This window comes from Vicugna pacos, chromosome 12 (genome assembly GCF_048564905.1).
Source record: "Vicugna pacos chromosome 12, VicPac4, whole genome shotgun sequence".
In the NCBI taxonomy this organism is placed as follows: domain Eukaryota; kingdom Metazoa; phylum Chordata; class Mammalia; order Artiodactyla; family Camelidae; genus Vicugna; species Vicugna pacos.
This window is the reverse complement of record NC_132998.1, coordinates 34,093,515-34,114,035: the sequence shown is the minus strand read 5'-3', so window position 1 is coordinate 34,114,035 and position 20,521 is coordinate 34,093,515.

Sequence of the window (20,521 nt, the reverse complement as noted above, 5' to 3'; positions counted from 1 at the left end):
GGAGAGTTGCCTTGATCAGGAAGATGTTTGATATGTCTGTTGGAACAGGTGGTTTCCGTGAACCTTAGGTGTGGGCTGGCTTTGTTGCTTCAGAGAGGCAGGTAAAACTGTTTCACTTGGGACAAAAAGATAGAGTTAACAATCTTTCCACTTTGCTCAGGACTGAGATATTTCTTGGGACATGGGACTTTTCAGTGCAAAGTTCAGGACAATCCCCAAATTGGGGAAAATTCCAGGCAATCTGGTATGGCTGCATCCTACAAAGAGAGAAATAAGAGAATAAAGAGAGAAGAACAGAATGGATAGCCATGGGATAGCAGAGTTTATATAGTGGATGGAGGGACTCCTTCTAATGATCCCTCAAAACTTAAAATGACTAAACTCACAAAATGATAGGTGTAAAGTTTTGTGTGTGCCTGAGAAATCTGTGATGAGTCATGATGGGTGAAAACAGCATATGTCACAAGTGTGGTATTCATGGTGCAAAGACCATGAGAACATAAGAACTACAGGCTGAATGTTTGTCTCCCCATAGTCCATATGTTGAAACTCTAACCCCTCAATGTGATGGAGCCTTTAGAATGTAATTAGGTTTGATGAGGCCTTGGGGATGGCGTCATCATGATGAGATTAGCACCCTGATGGGAGATCAGAGTGCTAGTTCTCTCTCTCTGCCATGTGAAGGTACAGCAAGAAGGAAACCATCTGCAAACCAGAAAGAGGCTCTCACCACACACGGAGCTGGCTGGCACCTTGACCTTGCACTTCCCAGCCTCCAGAACTGTGAGAACTGCATGTCTGTTGTTTAAGCCACCCAGTGTATGGTATTTTGTTGTGGCAATATGAACTAAGACAGTAAGGCTTTGGGAATTCGTAGAAATCATGAGAATAGCTTTGATCTGTCGTAGGCTATGAAATGGGAGATTTGGAGAAATTTGGATGTATTAAGGGCAAAAAGAACTGAGATTACATCTGAATCTTGTAACTTAGTTAAGAATCTTTCGCTTTTGGTTAATGAAAAATCTACTTGTAGCTGGATCATATAGTAAAGGGAATGTATTTGCTCATGCAACTGAAAAGTGCAGAGATAAAGTGGGCTTCAGGTTTGATTCAGTTCAGAGTTTCATGATCACTTCTGGGCTCTGGGTCCATTTCTCAGCAGGTATCTCTGCAGCCCTCTTCCCTGTGACATTTCATATTCAGACTGGTTTCCCTTATGGTAACACCAATAGCCATATCTGTTCCATACACGTATCCTCATACAGCACTGTGGGTAGCAAACTTTTTATGTAAAGAGCCACATAATAAATATTTTAGGCTTTGAATCTCTGTTGCAACTACCCAACTCTGCAAAAGCAGCCGAAGACAATATGTAAACAAATGAGCACTGTGTAAATAAAAGTTCCAATAGAACTTTATTTATTGATTTGAATTTCATGTAATTTCCAGGTGTCAAGAAATATTATTCTTCTTTGGATTTTTTTTCCTAATTGTTAAAAAATCTCAAACCATTTTTACCTCAAGAACTGAGCAAAAACAGGCAGAAGCCAGATTTGCCCGATGGGTCATAATTTGCTGACCCCTGACTTAAAAGACTGACCAGTTTTAAATGAAAACCTCTCTTCCCCCTGGGATATATTCCCTTTTCTCTTCTCCATACTCTCACTCAAGATGACCCTATGAGTAAGTACCATTTATGTTCTAAAATCTTCTGAATGTGTGTCTCCAACCCAGACTGCTCCCCTATCTCCAAACTCCTACAGTCACCTGCCTGTTTAACATCTCCATTTAAAGGTTTAATAGCATTTAAATAATAATCAAAACCTGCTAGAGTACTTCACTTCCTTGAAAATAGGCCCAGCTCCAAGCAGCAGACAGAGGCACCTGTGCATCCTCAAGGAACTGACCCCAGTGCCGTGGGATGATGCCTCAGCATTCCTTATAACAGATATTCCTTGACTTACGATGGGGTTACATCCCAATCAACCCATTGTTAAGTTGAAAATACCATTAAGTACAAAATACGTTTAATACACCTAACCTGCCGAACATCAGAGCTTGGCCTAGTCTGCCTTAAACATTCTCGGAACACTTACTTGCATTAGCCTGCAGTTGGGCAAAATCATCTAACACAAAGCCTATTTTATAATAACGTGTTGAATGTCTCATGTAATTTTTTTGAGACTGTTCTCAAAGTGAAAAACAGAACAGTTGTCTGGGTCCAGAATGGCTGCAAGTCTATTGGTGATTTACTGTTGTGATCATGGGGCTGCCTGGGAGCTGTCGCTCACTGCCCAGAGTCACAAGAGAGTATTGTACTACATAGCACTGGCCCGGGAAAAGCTCAAAATTCGAAAATCAAAGTATGATTTCTACTGACTGCGTATCGATTTTGCACCATTATAAAGTCAAAATATCATAAGTGGATCCCTTGTGGGACTGTTTGTATTTTTAGTACTCATATGGTGAAAGGGAACTATTCTGATTGCTCTTTTTTCCTCCTCGAGGGATGAGTAAAACTGAGAAATAAATCAAGAATGTGACATTAGACTGAGGAATTTTTCAACAACGTCTGTCAGCTTTTGGAGATTTGGTGAGAAGAAATAGTCATGATTCAGTGTCTTAACTTGCACAGAAGGCTTCATTTCAGACTTGGATCTTGTGCCATCTGATCATTCGTCATACATCCAAATGCTCCAGATACTGCTGTGAGTTTTTGCTCTTGCTCAAGTGGCCTCTTGCAGCCTTCAGGGTGTTTTAGCTTCCACTGAGGCAGTTTAATCTCTTTCCTTTCTGTTACTTACAGATCTGTACTTCTCTTCAGCTTGTCTTCAATTTGTCCAGTGGATCTATTTCTTTATCAAGTTGCTTTGGCTTCTCCATTCATTCCTGTCTTTTGAAAAGAACAGAATTTCAAAATATAAATGAGTATTGCATGTGTACTTATTTCTTCATTTATTCAGTACACATTTTTTGATCATTGCTATATGCTTGACATGGTGCCAGACTCTGAAAACACAAAGATCCATAAGCTGAGGACCAGCCCATAAGATGCTCAAAGTCTATTAAGAACAACAGAGATGCAGGCTTATAATTCATGATATAACAGTGTAGATGTTAGAATGAACCCTGAACTAAATGTTCAGGAAGAGAGGGATCTAACAAGGGTTCACAGAGGAGATGATGCTGTTACTCCACCAGGAAAAGAAAGAACAAAAGAGGGAAGAAAGGCAAAAATGAGAGTCCCTAGCCCGAGATACTGTTAGTTGAGCCACTGGAATGACTGCTTCCGGGCAGAGGAAGAATTGAGAAGATGTATTGGGTAGATGAAATGCCTAATGAGACCATAAATGAGGAGAATTGCTTCTTACAGCATATGAGAAGATAATTTTTATCAGATAATGAAATTGTTTTCAGTCTTCAGAATGAAAATGAATCCCATGCTAATGCAAATCATGCTAATAAAGGGAGAGAGAATGTCGGAATTACACTTGGCTAGCGGTAGGCAGAAACCAACCTAAATAGTCTAGGAAAAAAAATGAAAGACAATGAAGTAATCAAAATAATTGCTTAATAGGGAATGTGAACGATCTGAAATGTTAAATTATAAATGTACATTTTCAAGAAAAATGAGGTGACCTTAAGGAACAGATTAGAAACCCAAACTCATGCCGGGTAGAAACGATGCTTTTCATTAGCAAAGCTGAGGATTAATTAAACCTGGGGACGCTCTTTGAAATCCACAAGTGCAAGTTATGTTAGAATACAATACGACTGGTATATTGGTTTCATAATTAACGGTTAGCGTGGACTTCTTTATTAAATGTGTTTTGGCATAGTTCATGTGACGGATGTGAAATGAAGAGGACAAAAATGTGTTGTTTAAAACCAAAATCGACTTTAGCAGCATCTGCTTTCAAAAGCAGGAGACAGCATAGTTTATTTAGTGGGGAACACGTTGTTCCCTTCCCCATTTGAAATTGCCTTGAGACCCAGCACAAGCATGGAGGAGGTCACTGTGCCTCTCACCGACCTCTGTAGGGAACTGGGAAAGAGCAGGGGAGAGGGTGGCTTATCGATTATTTTTCAGTTATCTCTTGAGTTGGATGTCTTGCTTCAGCTGTATAGTTTCAGAGACTGGTAGCAGAGCTTGGTGCTTCTCAAGATGGAAGCTTTGGAGAAAATGGTCCATTGTTTACAGAGCACATTAAGTATGAGTAGATGGAAGCCCTGAGCAAGTAGGAGGTAGTGGTCTAAACTGTTTTACAGGAAAAGTTAAAGGGAAATTCATTTATTGGGGACACCAATGAAAAGGCAGAAAAGGAAAAGAAAGAACCCTAGGGGAAAAAGGTGAGAAGCAACAGAGAGACCTAAAGCCCCTTCCTCTGCTCCGTGCACAGATGCCTTCTGTGAGAGCCAGGCCCAGGCATCAATGTGGAAATCAGGAAAGACTGGTCCTGGACTACGGTGTGTGAGGGAGGATGATCCACAAACTGAACTAATTCAGAGACATAGAAATTCTGAGTCAAAGGGAATATAAAAATGTAAACCACATTCCAGTCTCAAAATGTTGGAATTACACAGAGCTGGCAGGAGACAGAAACTAACCTGTGTGGTCTCAGAGGAAAACATGTGATAAGATGGAATTACAGCCAAGCTGACTCTAATGATGGGCTAACTCATCTAACATTACATACTGAAGTATGGTTTTTAATTTAAGTTTGGCTGTTACTTTGAGTTTGACATAAGGATTTTAAATGTAAATTTTTTTTTTCATTTGTCTTTAAATGCAATACCAGGAACCCAACAACCAATGGTCCTGGGTGTTTCAAGCTCTCCATCTTGGCCTCCACCACTCAGCTAGAGATTTTAGCTCCTTGTGGCCATGAAAATTTACCACTCAAGTTTGCTGACGGGAACAGACTTGATGGATGACTCATTTCTGTGCTCTGAATCCACCACTGTGTTGCTGCTGATGCGCTGCTTCCCCAGGCTGCTCTCACCAGTGACTAAGTGACACAGGGAGACAGGCGTGCCTGTTCCTGTGGGACGTGGGACTCCCGTGGGAGGTGACTTCAGCTCTAGGATGCCCCATCAGCTTAACCTAAGCTTTCTTAGAACTTCCTTCCCTGGCTCCATCATGGTTTATATCATTCTCTGCTTTCTCCACCTTTTTTCCTTCCCCTACATCCCTCATAGTTGTTTCATTGGATCCAGTCCTGAATCTGCTTCTCAGGGCACCCAAACTAGCACATTTCACCTCTCATCCTGGAAACACTTGGAGGGGAGAAAAAAATACTTTTTTCTCTACCCTTCTAGGTTCACTGACTAAAGCTTGGTGAACTAGACTGACAAAAGACATATTAACAAGAGAAAAACAGAATTTATTAACGTGTGTAGCACACATAGAGATAGGAGAAACTCAGTGATAAGTAACTCAAAGGGGTGGTTAGAACTTGGGCTTGAATAGCATCTTAACCAAAGACAATAAATTTGTAGAGAAGTGACAAGGCAAAGAAGAAAGTTTTAGGATTCCAAGGGTAGCAAACTGTAGGAAGGTAATGATATGGGGAAGTCAGCAGAGTATATTTTGTTCGTGTAGGCCATCTTGGTGCTGACCATCTGTCATCTTCACGACCATAAAATTTCCCTGGGAGAGGGGATTAATTGGCAGCACCTCATTTCTCAGAAGTTTCTGCTTTTAGATGATCAGAGGAGCTCTGGGAAGGCTTCTTTCTGCATCTGTTGAGTCTCAAATGCTTTCTGCTCAAAATAATCCTTATGCCAAAGTGGCATGTTTCAAGGTGGCATATTTTGATCCCCTAGACTCTACACTATGGAACATGGAGTCTGGTATCCTGAGAAGCTTCAGGAAGGGCCAGATGACCCAGTGACCTAGAAGAGTAGGGCAGGTATCTCCACATGGGTGGAGTTTGTCCAACAGGAATAAGCAAGAGGAAGATAGGATCAGGGCAAACAGATTCCCCTTCTCCCTTCCTCTCAATCTGAGGCTTTGTTTCTCTGAACAGTTACCTTGAGGAATCCTAAATACTCAATAGATGGATGTATCTCTTCAAGGGTCCTCATGAAGCAGTGGCCAGACTTGTAACAGAGTTCATATCCTTTCCTCCTCCACGCAAGTCTTTCTCTCACTTGCTCTCCCTAAGATTATACATCCCTACCTCCTCTGTAAAGCACCAGCACTGATTTCTTGCCTTAAACTCTGTTGTCTAGGAAACCTGGGCTAAGACAATTTTTAAATGAATCCTAGATATAAATATATAAGTAAGAAATAGCCACTGAAGGTGGAGGAAAATAGTCTAGACTTAGGCAGTAGTGTATTTGGACACCTAGAGGCAAAATGGAGGGTGGCTTTTCAAGCAATGGAAAGAAGTTCAGTTTGGCTGGAGCACAGGCCTGGGGTCGTGGTGGATTGGGACTGAGAGGAATGGCTGGAGAGGCATCTGCTTATAGATGATTGTAGGAGGCATATGAAGGAGTTGTGAAAGCTACAGAGGATTTGCAGCCAGGGGAGGAACAGTCGGATTTGCACCTTAGATCTCTGGGGCTGCAGCAGGGAGAGTGGATTGAAAGTGGGCAGTAAAGATACAGTGACCTTTGCAACCTTCACTAGAGTTGTGGCATTGATATTAATTTATATGATAAGAAATAATACTAGATTACTCAACATTGGTATAGCTAATGGTCACTTCGGTTTTACCATATAATCATTCACTCTTTTCTCTTCTTCAGAAACTCTTTATTTTACTACACGTTTTAGATCTTTTCAGTCTATCCCCTCTGTTGTTTCCATCCAGTTGTCATTCTGGATAATGTCTTTAGATTTATCTTTCAGTTTGCTAATTCAGAACTTTATCTGTGTAAATCTGTGTGGTCTGGGCTAAGGTTGGGCCTTTTCAGAGGGGAGTTTGCCGGAAACCTCTCACTGGGAGCAATTATTTTGATTTGGGCTTGGGAGTCCCAGATCCTCTGAATTAGTGAAGGGGAAGGCCATGGCAACGAATTCTCAGGGGAGTTTTGTTTTTTCTTTTTAACCAAAAGTCCTAGGAGATCAGATAAAATTCCTTATTCTTTACTTGTGCAAATGAGCAGATTTTTTTCTAGACCAATATCGTACAGAGAATGAAGTCAGCATTCATTTCCTGATGTTGGTATAGTTTCATAGGTCAGAAATCCAAGATGTATCTCACTCGGCTAAAATCAAAGTGTCAGCAGGCCTTTTTTTCCTGGAGGCTTTAGGGGAGAATCCATTCTTTGTTTTTTCCAGCTCCTAGAGGCCACCCATGTTCCTCGGTGGGTGGCCTCTTTCCATCTTCCATCTTCAGAACCAACAGTGGTGAGTTTGTTGCATGGCTCTTCCTTCTTTTTCTGCTGTCATCCTCCATATTGAAGGACCCTTGTGATAACACTGGGACCACTCAGATAACCCAGAATAGTCTCATTACTTTAAGGCCAACTGAGTAGCAACCTTAATACTGTCGGCAACCTTAATTCCCCCTTGTCATTTACGGTAACATTCACAGATTCTTAGCGTTAGGATATGGAACTCTTTGGGGCGCCATATTTCTCCCGGCCACACCATCTTTTGAGGATCTCAGCTTTATACAAGAATCTTTGTTCTAACTTGCCACTCTGTGCAGTCCCAGGCCTCACAGTTATTAAAATCCACACTGTTAGGGTAACAAAACCAAAAGCTTCATCCAGGGGGGCTGCAGAGTCAGCTCATACTCTACCTTGGGTTTCATTTCTTCCTTTCCTTCTTTTGGTGATTTCTTATTCTTCTAAGATCAGCTATAATTTAAAGGGATATGTGTTATATTTATCCAGCATTTTGGGGGGACTCATGAGAATTTGTGGATTTTCTAGCCAAAAACATTGCCAGAGAAATAAATGTTCCATATGATCCTACGCAATCAACCAGGGTATAAATAGAGGCACATGAAGTGTGTATTCAAATACTTAAAATTTTTAAATCAAGCTATAATTTTTTAAACTAAAATATACTCTGACATCCTAACTTGACAAGTATACCTCTGTAATGACTGGGAAGGCCAGATTTTAATGAAGGATTCTCAAATTCCTTGAGGTGCTGCACAGGAACTTGGCTGTACAAGGAGAGCTGCCCCCAGCTGTGGTCTTCTCCATTCTCTTCCCTCAGCTCCAGCCAGCACTGGGAGGGGCTCATACACATGTGTGCTCACCCCTACCCTCCCCATCCCTAACCCAACTGAGAAGTTCTGACCAAAACTTTGACAAACAAGCAAAAGTGGCCATTTCTCTGGCCTGAACTGTGGATACAAATAGCAAGTTCTGGTCTCAACTGGAAGAACCTGGAAAAGAGTCCCATGAAGGTTCTGGATATGAGCTGAGGGCAGGGAATTGTACGGTTCTGGGCATGTCAGGTTCAGGGAAGGAGGGTGGGCTCTAGCAGGCTGGTCCCCTGAGGCCCATGGCTCTTGCTCTATGGGCGGGGGTGGCCAGAGTACAGCTTTCTAAAGCACTGCACTCAGAGCAGGAGGCCCTCTTGCCTGGCTCTCAGCATAGTTCTGCAGTCAGCTGCTTGCATTCTTTCCCTTGCACCTGTACTGTGAGTTGCAACTGTCCCAAGTTATTTCTTGCTTTGCCTCTTGCAATAGTTTCCTAGCTGGTATCCTGGCCACCAGGTCATCCTCAGTCATTGAGTCAGAAAACCTGTTTCTAAATCCTGGTCCTGCTACTTATTAGCTGTATAACTAGGCAAATTAGTTAATCTTTTTGAGCTTCAATTTGCCTAGCATAACTGCTCCCAAATTCCTGACTTGCAGAACTATGAGAGATAGTGTTTATTGTTTTAAGCCATTAAATTCTGGAGTAGTTTGTTACGACTCCACCCCTGCTTCTAAAATCGTGTCATTAATATCCATTACTCCAGTGGTCCTTTCTAAAAGCCTAATATAAAAACAATAACAAAGATTTTTAACTAGAAACATTTTAAAGCATTCTACCTATTCTATTCTTTTGGTTCCTCATTAGTTTAAGCATGGATTTTTTTCAAGATAAAGGTTAAACAAACAAACTAAATTATATGTGACAGATCAGGTACCTGTAATACCAATGACTCTTCTCATGACGTAAGTGAAGGCATTATAACATGGAGGGTAGAGGCAGTGCTATGTGCTCTGTCCCCCACTCCAACTCTGAGCCCATCCATCCTGCCCCACAGAACTGCAGCTACAACACCCTTTAAAGACAGTCACTAAGTAACAGAGACCGTGCTCTTCCCAATATTTATCTGGTAATATTGAGGAACAGTCTAGTTTGGCTGGTCAAACATTGTATTTAATACTGCCAGGATTATGAAATTCAAGATGCCTGTAGAGTCTGGCCAATGTCTAAGATAGTATTGAACATAATTGTCTTTTACAATGTAAAGAATACTAACTTACTGTTGTTCTATTGTGAGACATTAAAACCTGTTCCTAATTTCTTTAGTTTTGTTATTTACTCATTCCCTCAGCGTATATTTACTGAGTACCTTCTCTGTGCTAGCTCCAATAGACAGTACAAACTAATAAGACATTTGTCCCACTCTCAAAAAATTTACAATGTAATAAAGAAGAAGGAGAACTTATTGTCTAATAGGAAAGGAAGAGAGCCCTTTAGGAAAATGATCCCTTTGCGTGAAGAGGAAGCGTGAGTGTCTGTGTGCGTGTGTGTGTGTGCATACGTGTATGTCTATTTATGGTCCAGATGGGGAGGGGATGTTGCAAGGTTGTTGTTTACTTTTTACTGAAGTACAATGTATATATAGAAAATTGCACAATCCTAAGTATATAGCCCAATGTGTTTTTTTCAAATTGAACCCACCAAGTAACCAGCACCCAGATAAAGAAATAGAACTTTACTAGCACCCAAGAAGGCCTTTTCTGGTCAATACTTCAGCAGGGAAATATATCAAACAAACTTTTCTTCTTTTCAACAATCTGCTTAATGCATTCCTTGTATAATGAGTCACCCTCAGACCATTATTAGTCAGTCTTCAAAAATCGTTTCTCTGAGACGACTCCCCACCCCTCAATAAGCTGAAATCAGTGATTGAAGTTCAGATGAACCGGAGCAAAAATTTCCAGCTGTCAAATTAACAGCCAGAAAGCATTTCTTCTTCACAAAAGCTGTGTCTTAGACTCATGGAAATTTGAAGGAAAAAAATCCATTAGGTCATCTGGTGAAGGATTATTCCCTCTGATATAATTTCTGGTTTTTCCTCTAGTTTAAAATGAGAGCAGCTGTTCTTATTCAAAGCCAAGCCGTACACATAAAGCAAACCTAATGTACCCTTTATTGTAGGAGTGGATGGGAAGGATGCACCAAACCAATTAGATACGATAACCCCATAATGTTGCATCAAAGCCTGTGGCATGTTATTAGAAACCAAGTGATACAGAGCATCTTTTATTTTGTATTTAGAAAGCACAGGACAGCTATCTGACCCAAAGGTGAACCTTACCTGGATACAATCAGACAAAGCACTTTCCATTGAAATATAGGAGTTCAGGGCTGTGGTGTTCAAGTCTCCTTGAGTGCTAGTATCTATCAGTAGCTCTCAGAAATGCAAAAAGTCACTCTTTGGGCAGAATCCTCCTTTAATCTTTTCTATAAGAGCCTTATCACAGTTCAAACAAAGCAGCTAAAAGAAAGAGTGGTTCTGTAGTAGGCAAATAACACAAGTTGGGGTTTCTTGGATCATGTATTTAATGTTTTTTTCCTGGAATTAGAAAAGAGTGAAGAAAGCCTGAATCACAGCATTGGTGTTGGAAGTTTCCATCACATTGTTTAGTGACTTTCTCCAAAGAACTTTAAACCTATTTGCAAAACTAGTAGCTCTTTTAGGCAGAAACCATGTTGTTTTTTTGTTTGTTTGTTTTCTGCAACTACAGCATCTACCATAGCACTTGGGATATGGTAATTGTTTAATAAATACTTGGTGACTGACAAGTGGCTGTGTGGACTGAGCTAAGGAGTTAGAACTTTACTCTCAAAGCTGTGGGGAGCTGTCCCCATGCGAAGCATGTTCAAGAGAGTAGTGAAGTGATCATATTTACTTTGTAGGAAGATCCTCTGGCAATAGTATGGAACATGTATTATAAAGAAACAGACCCGGAGGCAAGATGACTCGCTGGGAGGTAACAGTAATATCCCAGATGAGATAGTTTGATAGTAAGGTAGAGTATTGTTAAGGTAAAAAGGAGGCACTAATTTGAAGGATACTTAGGAAGTGAAGTCTATATGATCTAATGATTGATAGAATGTGGAGGGAGAGAGCAGATGGGGAGGAGGATTCTAACCATGATTCTTTAGGATTCTGGTTTGCTCTTTTGGATGAGTGATGGGTTAGCTGGTTGAGATACAGAATATAGTAGTGGGACGAGCAGATTTGGTGTCCAAAACAATAGGCTTTCTGTAGCCCCTTTGGGCATGAAGTGCTTGTGGGATATCTTGTGTAGAATAGAGTACAAATGGTTTTTGAAGCCGTGGGTTTTAATGCTATTTCACAGGAAGAAAGGCAGAGCATGAAAATCCAGAGGGCAAAGTGCCAGAAGGAGACCAAGATGGAGGGACCAGAGAGGTAGGAGAAAAGCTTAGAGAATATAGGAAGAAAGAGAACAGACTTAAGGAAAACATGGACTTCCAGGAGACTGAATGAGGTAAATTAAAAACTGTGAAGTCAGATTGGATATACTGGAGCATCAACTTTGTGTAATGTGTAAGAGCACCAACTTTTGGTTGCAAGTACTAGAAACTCAAATCAGCTTAAGGAATTTATTGGTTCATATTAATGGGGAGGAGAAGGGAAGATCCAGTGTCTTTAATATTAATACCATTTTCTCCCATCTTTACCCATAACCCCTCATTTTCCATGCGTCTGTTCTCTGTTTTGATCTCATTCTCCTCTACAGCAGACAGACTTCCTGTCCATGGAGGTAGACAAACTGTAGGTGGCTCCAGGTTCATATTTTCTCAGCCTTGTAAATCCAAAAGGAAGGAGAAACATCTCTTTCCCCACTTCAGAATACACAGCTTGCTGAGAAGGACTCTGATTGGTCAGACCAGCCAGGATCACAAGCCCACTCCTAGGCCAGGAGGCAGGTACCAATGGTGCTATTACTAGAATCACATGACTTGAGGAAGGAGGAATAGATTCAAAAGAAAGAAGAGGAAAAGGTGCTGTTTCCACAATCTAGGGTAGGAATGGAGGGTGACGTAAAACAACAGATGTCTACAATCTGTTGAATGATGCTGGTGGAAGCCAGTTTGCAGTTGAAACCCAGTCAGGCTTTTAGACTCAGCTGTCACAGATATGGATTAAAAAACTTAGACAAGTTCTCATAGACCAATCTTCATTTTGAAGAGACTTGCCTATTAACTAAATACATGGATTAAGATGTATGTATTCCTTAACAGTCACACGTAAGAAATGCAGACTTTTTTCTCTCTTATGGTGATTGAAATTCGGTTTTGGCATGAGGTAAGATCATAAGGTGAATTTTTTAAAAATTAAAATAAAAACTCAGGAATGTTTTCCAAGGTATTCATTTTGGGGAGCTGTACATTTATCCTAACAATGCTATTACTGTGTAAGACATTTTTGAAACTTCTCCTCTGAATTTGCCTCATAGCTTAAAGGATAAAAATCCATGTCTTTTAAGGACAATTTTGAATTTTGAAAACAACTCAAGTTGTCATTTGGAGTAAAATTTGGTGAACAGGGTGAGTAAGAGGAGTACAACAGAATCATGTAATACAGTTAAGGAGATGGATTGACTTTCCTCTCCAGAGCCCCAGTGATCTGCTCCTTTCTCCTCTCTTGCTCTCTCTCCCCTCTCTCCCCAGTAGCTCTTACACATCCAGCCAGATGAATCTTTCTGAAGCATAATTCCAGTCATGTCACTACCTTTTCCAAAAATCTAGCAGTGATTCAAACTGCTGGCATAAAAATGTCTAAACCCTTTGGTATGGAAGTCAAGGCTCTTTGCAGTCTCACTGAAGTTTATTATTTGTTCTCCTTTTCAGCCCCCAAATTGAACTTTTGGCTATTTTTCTGTTCAATCTTTATGAATCTTTACCTTTTTGTTTTCTCTCCATGACCAATTTCTATCTTACCTTTATGGCAGTGATCAAATGTCGTCATCCCCATGTGTTAGCCTTCCCTGATGGCTACACTCCAGTTGATTATCCTTGGTTTCCTCCACTCAAGTTAGACAAGTCATCCACACGCCATAGGGAATGTCCAAATTGCTAATTTCTATTTATCTGGAATTTTGTGGGAATATGGTGTTAGATTAATGCAATGTTCTAGTTATTGATAATAATGATATACTTAATATAGTACTAGGATTTAAAGGAAGTGGACAATAGTAAAACACCTAGCACTGATTATAATGATCATTACAGTCTGGTCAAAAGAGCAAGCATAGTTTTTAGAGATAGACTGGATTTTAGAGATAGACTGGAATCCTAGCTCTGTCGTTTATTAGCTGGACGTCTTTAAGCAATTTATTTAGTATTTCTCTAAGCATCCAACTTCTTATCTGTAAAGTAGAATTAATAGACCAGTTTCATAAATTTACTGTGAGGATTAGAAGAAGTCATGGCAAAGATTTTAAAAATAATCTTAGAGAGAGGAAGACCTCTATAGCTATGATAAAATCCAGAAGCTATAAGGATTGATGTTTTGATTGCATAAAATGTAAACATTTTTGAATGGCAAAATAATACCATAATCAAAGACATACAGGGTAAACTGGAAAGAATATTTGCAATATTTATGACAGATAAAGGCATTATTTTTATTCTCATGTATCTATGAGATATAGATCAATCCAGTAGAAAAAAATGTAGACAAAGTACATAGAAATAGTCTATAGAAAAGGAAATATAAATAGCTTTCAACCTTATAAAAAGAAGCTCAACCTCACTTGTAATAAAATAAATGCAAATTAAAACTCAGTGATTTTTCACCTGAGGGGAATGTGTATAGGCATTTCCTTGAAAGGCAGTTTCACAATGACCATAAAAATTTAAGCACATACTCTTCTGAGCAATTCCACTTCTAGGAATGATTATATCTATGCTGTCCAATATGGTAACCAGGGGCCACATCTGATTACTCAGCACTTGAAATGTGGCTCATCTGAATTGAGATGTATATTGTGTATAAAATACACATGAATTTCAAAGACTTAATACAAGTAAAGTAATATAAAATATTACTAATTTTTTATATTGACATGTTGAAATGATATTTGGGACATAATGGGTTAAGTATAAAACATTTAAAATTAATTTTACTTGTTTCTTTTACTTTTTTAATGTGGCTGCCAGAACATTTAAAATTATATGTGTTTTTCACATGAAAATAGTGCTAGCATACGTAGTTCTGTTTGCATGTATGAGAAATTACGTATGTATAAAGAAATCTGGAAACATCTTTAATATCCACTGACAGAGGTTTCACTAAATAAAATGTGATTCAGCCACACCATGGAATATTATGTCACCAGAAAGAGGAGTGAGACTAATATGTACCAAGATGGAGAACTCTCCAATGCCTATTAAGTGAAAAAAATAAAGCACAGAACAAATGAATCGTAAGCTAATGTTTGCATTCAGCATATATTGAATGAATTTTGAATGAATTATATAAAATTGTACATATGCATAGAATATGCTTGGAAGGATGCACAAGAAATTATCTTTAGTTATTTTCCTGAAGAGAAGAAATTGTGGCTCAGTATCAGGGGTGGGAGAAGATTTATTTTTAACTCTTTTGTACTGATTAACTATTTTACAATATGTATTCATTACCTATTCAGAAAAACATGTATTAACAGGTTTTCATTGTTCTTGAAGAAAACAATCTCCAAAAAGAATTTCCCAAAATCAGTTACGACAGTATAATAACATGTTTATTTTTTAAAGGTTAGGATAGTAAACCACAGTGTCCTAAAGTAGGTCCCGAGGAAATACCCATTCTTTTCCCTTCTCCACACTTTGGCTAACAGCACAGATCTCATCACAGAATCTTTTCATGTTCCAGGGATCCTTTAAGTGTTACCTTTATGTTATGGCTCTGGAGATGTCAAGTGTCAACAGGATGAGGCTGCACTGATCTTCTGACATGCCCTACAAGTTAGTTATTTCCCCTCAATAAATCCCAGAAATATGCTTGCTTACTTTTATACTTCTCTCATCAAAATGAAAGGCAGCTTGTATAATGTGTAACTTCGCAGTCAGTATAGTATGGTTGGCTGTCTGCAAATTTTATTACTGTATCAAAGGCTGAAGCAAACTTTTCTAGTTATTCCATCCTCTGCACTAAAAATCTTCACTCTCCTTGTCAGTCTCTTGATTCTTTGGCAGTTAAAACACTCTCTTTTATTTCTGTATCAGAGACTGTGCACCTTGCTAACCTCTTTGTCTACTTCAGTCACCTCTTCTCACTTTCATGAAGTTTGTTGATTGATTGCTTCTCACGGGGTACGTCTGGCTTTCCAGCCCTTTGTCTAAATTTAAAACACTAGAGCTATCCTTCCAAAAGTACACAGTGCTCAATCAATTGCACTTGCTCATAAAATATCTTTTGTTTTTTGGAACAAAAGTCTCTTGATTCTGACTCCTTATTTCCATTCCCATTGCTTCTTCATCTTGTCTGGAATATGTCAATTAGCTCTTAACTAGTCGGCATGCTTTCAGACTCCCTACTGCCAATCCATTTTCCACTTTATTGCTAAATTTTAAAACAGGTTCTGAAAAACAGAGTTATGCATGCATTCATTCATTCATCAAACATTTATTCAGTATCTCCTTTGTGTTAGGCATCATGTTAGGAACTGGGGACACAAAGACAAATTCTTCCTATGCAGGCGCTGTGCTCCTGAGCTTTGAGTCGAGCGCAGGGGGCCAATGAGTGGACACATGATTTGCAGTTCATGGGGGTGGGCACAGGATGCTATGGTAGTGCCCAGCAGGGAAGGACAGTTTCTCAGTCCCTGCCACCTGATCAAATTGGAGAAAGGCAGAGGGACATGTTTTAACAAGCAGCAGCAAGGGCAAAGGCTGGGCAGGGTGGTGCACAGAAAATCTGATCAGTAAGACTGGTTAGATGGCCAGAGAAGAGCTGAAGACATCAGCATGAGGCATTGGTGAAGGGCTTAGGGGGCCACATAAAGGAATTTGGTCTTTATTCTAAGGGCCTAGGTTTTAAGCACAGCAGTCATGTGATCAGATTTGCATTTTATGGAAAGCTTAATGGTAAGAGTTTGGAGGGTAGTTAAAGGGATAAAAGACTGGAGCCAGAAAAGCAAATTAGGAGGAGACTGTTTCAACAATCCTGTCAAGTCAAGGATGATCCAAATCAAGCAAACAACAGTGAGAATGGGGAGAAGTGGACAGATGGGAGAGACAGGCATCAACAAAATAGACTAGGTTTAGTGATTAGTTATTTGGAGGTTCGTGGGAAGGAGGGAAGGAAAAGGAGAAAGTCGGAATTTCAAATCTCTGGTTTGTGCCCTTGGGATGATATAAGGAGCAATGCAGAGGGAATGGGTTTGGCAGAGAGCTGGTTGTGTGATGGTAGCAGTTGGGTATATGAGCCTGGAGTCAAGTGAGAGATTTTAAACCAAAGACATTCATTCATCATCCATTTACTCATTTGACAAATGGGTATTGAGTACCTACTATACTGCAGGAACTGTTCTAAGCACTGGGAATACAGCGGCAAAAAAACAGGACAAAGTTCTTATTTTTGTGGTACTTTAATTCCAGTGAAGAGACTAAACAAACCAAACAACAAGCAGATAAATGTGTACCTTGGTAAAATGTCAGATAGGTATGTGCTTTGAGGACAAATAAAATTAGGATGAGAAGACAGAGCATGATGAGGTGTGGGGGATATTTAGGGCATATTTAAAATTAGGTAGTCCTGAGAAAAGCATCTTTGAAGAGGTGATATCTGAGCATGAACCTGTCTGAAGTGCCAGAGGGAGCCACGGGAAATTTCAAAGGAAGGTTGTGCAAGAGAACCTTGCAGGGCAGCAGGACCCTAAAGGAATGGGTGGTGGACATTGTTGGGGAGGGGTGGAAGGGGGAAGGGATGCAGACATTCACATAATAGGACCTCTACCAATCCCTGAAAAGCTTAAATTCTTAAGCACTGTATGTCATCTGCTTCCTTTTGCAGCCATCCCTAGCCGCTTAGTACTAATTCCTTCCTCCACCATGACTGCCCAGCATTTGATAAATCTCACAGCATATGTCACTTTGTATCACTAGAATTTGTTACTTTGGTATATAATCTGAGCTTCTTCAAGGTAAGGGATGTTGTTCACCTTGGCCATTGAAATATCCAGCACAGTTTGCTGAGAACTTGGAGGGCCCACAAATGTATGTTGACAGAACAATAATGACAAGGTGACTTTCTGAATGTGACTTTTGAAAACCACTGTAAAACATGTTATCTGGCTTCTCTGTCCTTTCTAAATCCTCATGAATTAAAATACGAATGAGTCAATAGTGCATCTTTTTTTTTTCCTTTTAGAATTTAGTTTACTTAAAGGTGAATCAGACACATTGGACTAAGTTAAACAGAAGTACATAAAATCATAGGCTTTAAAAAAGAAAAAAGCAGTCCCTTGTCCCTGTCCGTCACCACTCAGTTACTACTACTCCAGAGGCCACCCTTTTAACTCCCTTGCTGTCTGTTGGTATACATCTATCTCTTAATAATAAGCTAATCTGAAATTTAAATTTAAAATATAAGGACTCAGTTTTCACAGCACCCCCTTCACCCCAGCTGCACACAGAGGCACGCCTTCCATATATATGGAGCTGATACTCAGTATAGCCGTATCGTAATTTTGCTTAGATTAACATTTTACGTTCACTTTTTATGACTATGTAAATTAGCAGAGTTATGTAATATATTGTGGTTTCTGTTTCCATTTTTCTTTTCTTGCACAACTTTTTGTCTCCTGAGTGTTAGTTTTCTGTTACTATTTGGTCAGTTGATTGGTTTTCTATTTTTCTATGCATTCCATCATGAATTAAACCTCTAACCTTGTCTCCTCCAGTTCTGTAAATCTCTTCTCAATACAATTAAACACATCAGATGTGGGTGTGTGTGCACGTATGCATGTATTTTTATTTTTGATAACAACACTCCTGGAGCCTTTTGACCTGCTGTCTGGACTGGCTGTCCTTTAGGCCTTGTGCCCAGAAGTGATCCTGTGATTCTCCTTCCCCGATATCTGAAAGATTCCCTTTACTTTTCTCAGACTAGATGCCCTGTCTTCCTCTCTTGTCAGTTCACTCATTTGTTTTGGTGGAACACCTCAAGTAACTTCCTGACATGGTGCACGGGAAGTAAATTTGTTGGGACTTAATGTGTCTAAAAATGTTTTTATTCCTCCCTGACACTAGAGTGGTAATATGGCTAGATATTTTTAGATGCAAAAATCACTTTTCCCGGAAATATGAAGGCACTGTTCCAGTGTTTTATGAATTCTGATGTTAACTCTTAAGAACACGGCAGCCATTCTGGTTCCTGAAATTTGTTTGGTAACATCTTTTCTCTCTTTTTCTTCATTTTGGGGGATATTTAAACTCTCTCTCAAGCCAGTGTTCTGAAATTTGACAAGTATGTACTATTACGGTTTGTATTTTGGGTTTTTTTTTGATAATTAATTCTGTTTTTCTCTTGTAAATTGAGAACATCACTTTATTTCTTAATAATCAGGGGCTCTTAGTCCCTGAGATATTTTAAAATAAAATTTATTGTGGTTAAATATATGAATAGACTGCATCGTTTAAAATATACCCTTCTATGAATTTAATAGGTGTACTGAAACTACCTGGAAACCACCACAGCAATAAAGAGAAAGAACATTTCTATCGTCACTAATTGTTTCCTCGTTTCCCTTACAGTCCATTTCTCCTTCCATCCAGGCAAGTGCTCCACTGCCCTCTGTTACCATGGGTTAGTTTATATTAAATCCGGACTGTCATAAGGTGTAGGTTCTCTGACTTTGTCTTAAAAAACGAAACAGAACAAAACTGTTTTGGCTAGGTCTATTTGCATTCCAAAATAAATTTCTGAATTAGCTTGTCAGTTTTCACACACACACAAAAATAAACACAAAATAAATGTTTGTGTTGATTAAGTTGAATATATAGATTAATCTGGAAAAAACTGACATTCTAGTAATATTATTTTCCATCTCATTAATATAATATAGCTCTCAATTTATTTAGGTCTTTAACTTCTCTCAACAATGTTTTATAGTTTTCAGTGTATAGCTATTGCACATAGTTTATTAAATTAACTGTATTTCATGCTTTCAGATGCTAGTGGAAATGAAATTGTAATTTTATTTCGTTTTCCAATTGTTTATTGCTAGTATATAGAAACACTATTCCATTTTTGTAAATTAACTTTGCATAAGCCTTGCTAAATTCACTTACTGGTTCTAGGAGCATTCTTCTGTATGCCTTGAGTTCTCATATACAATCATATTGTCTGCAAATAAAGAGAGTTTTACTTCTTCCTTTTCATTCTGTGTGCTATTTTTCTTTTCTTTTTCTTTTTTTGTCTTACTGCCCTGGCTAGGGCTTTCAGAAGAATGTCGAATAGCAGTAATAAGACTGGACATCCTTGTGTTATTCTCAATCTGAAGAGAAAAGTATTACTCAGTGTTTCACTGTTGAGTATGGTGGTAACTGTGGGCCTTTCAAGATGTTCTTGGAACAGTTAAGGAGGTTTCCTCTCTTTTTTTCCTAGAGAGTCATTAATCATGAATGGATGCTGAATTTTTAAAAATGCTTTTGCTTTATCTATTGGCATACTTAAAATGCTATTCTCATTTGTTTATATGGTGAATTATGTTAATTAGTTTTGAATGTTAAACCACCTTTGCATTTCTGAAATAAATCTTACTTGGTCATAATGTGTACCAATCCTTTTTATATGTTACTGGATTTAGCTTGCATATATCTGTGTACATATACTTTTTGTCTCCTATGTATGAGGTGTATGAGTCTATAGTTATTTCTTGTAATGTCTTTGTTTGGTTTTACCATCAGAGTAATACTGTCCTTAAAAAAAAAAAGATTTTGAGATATCCCCTTCTCTTCTGTCTTTGGAAACGTGTGTACTGGATTGGTATTATTTCTTCTTTATGTGTTTGATAGATTTCTACAGTGAAGCCTGATCTTGGAGTTTCCTTTGTGGGAGAGTATTCTTAATTACAAATTCAATTTCTGGCGTATATATTGGACTACTCATGTTATGTATTTTTTCTTGTGTCAGTATTAGTATTTGTGTCTTTTAAGATATTTGTTCATTTTATTTAAGTTACCAAATTTATTGGCAAAAAATTATTCACACTATTCCCTTACTATCTTTTTAAATGTCATTTTGTTCTATACTGATAGCCTCTTTTTTTTTATTGAGTTATAGTCAGTTTAC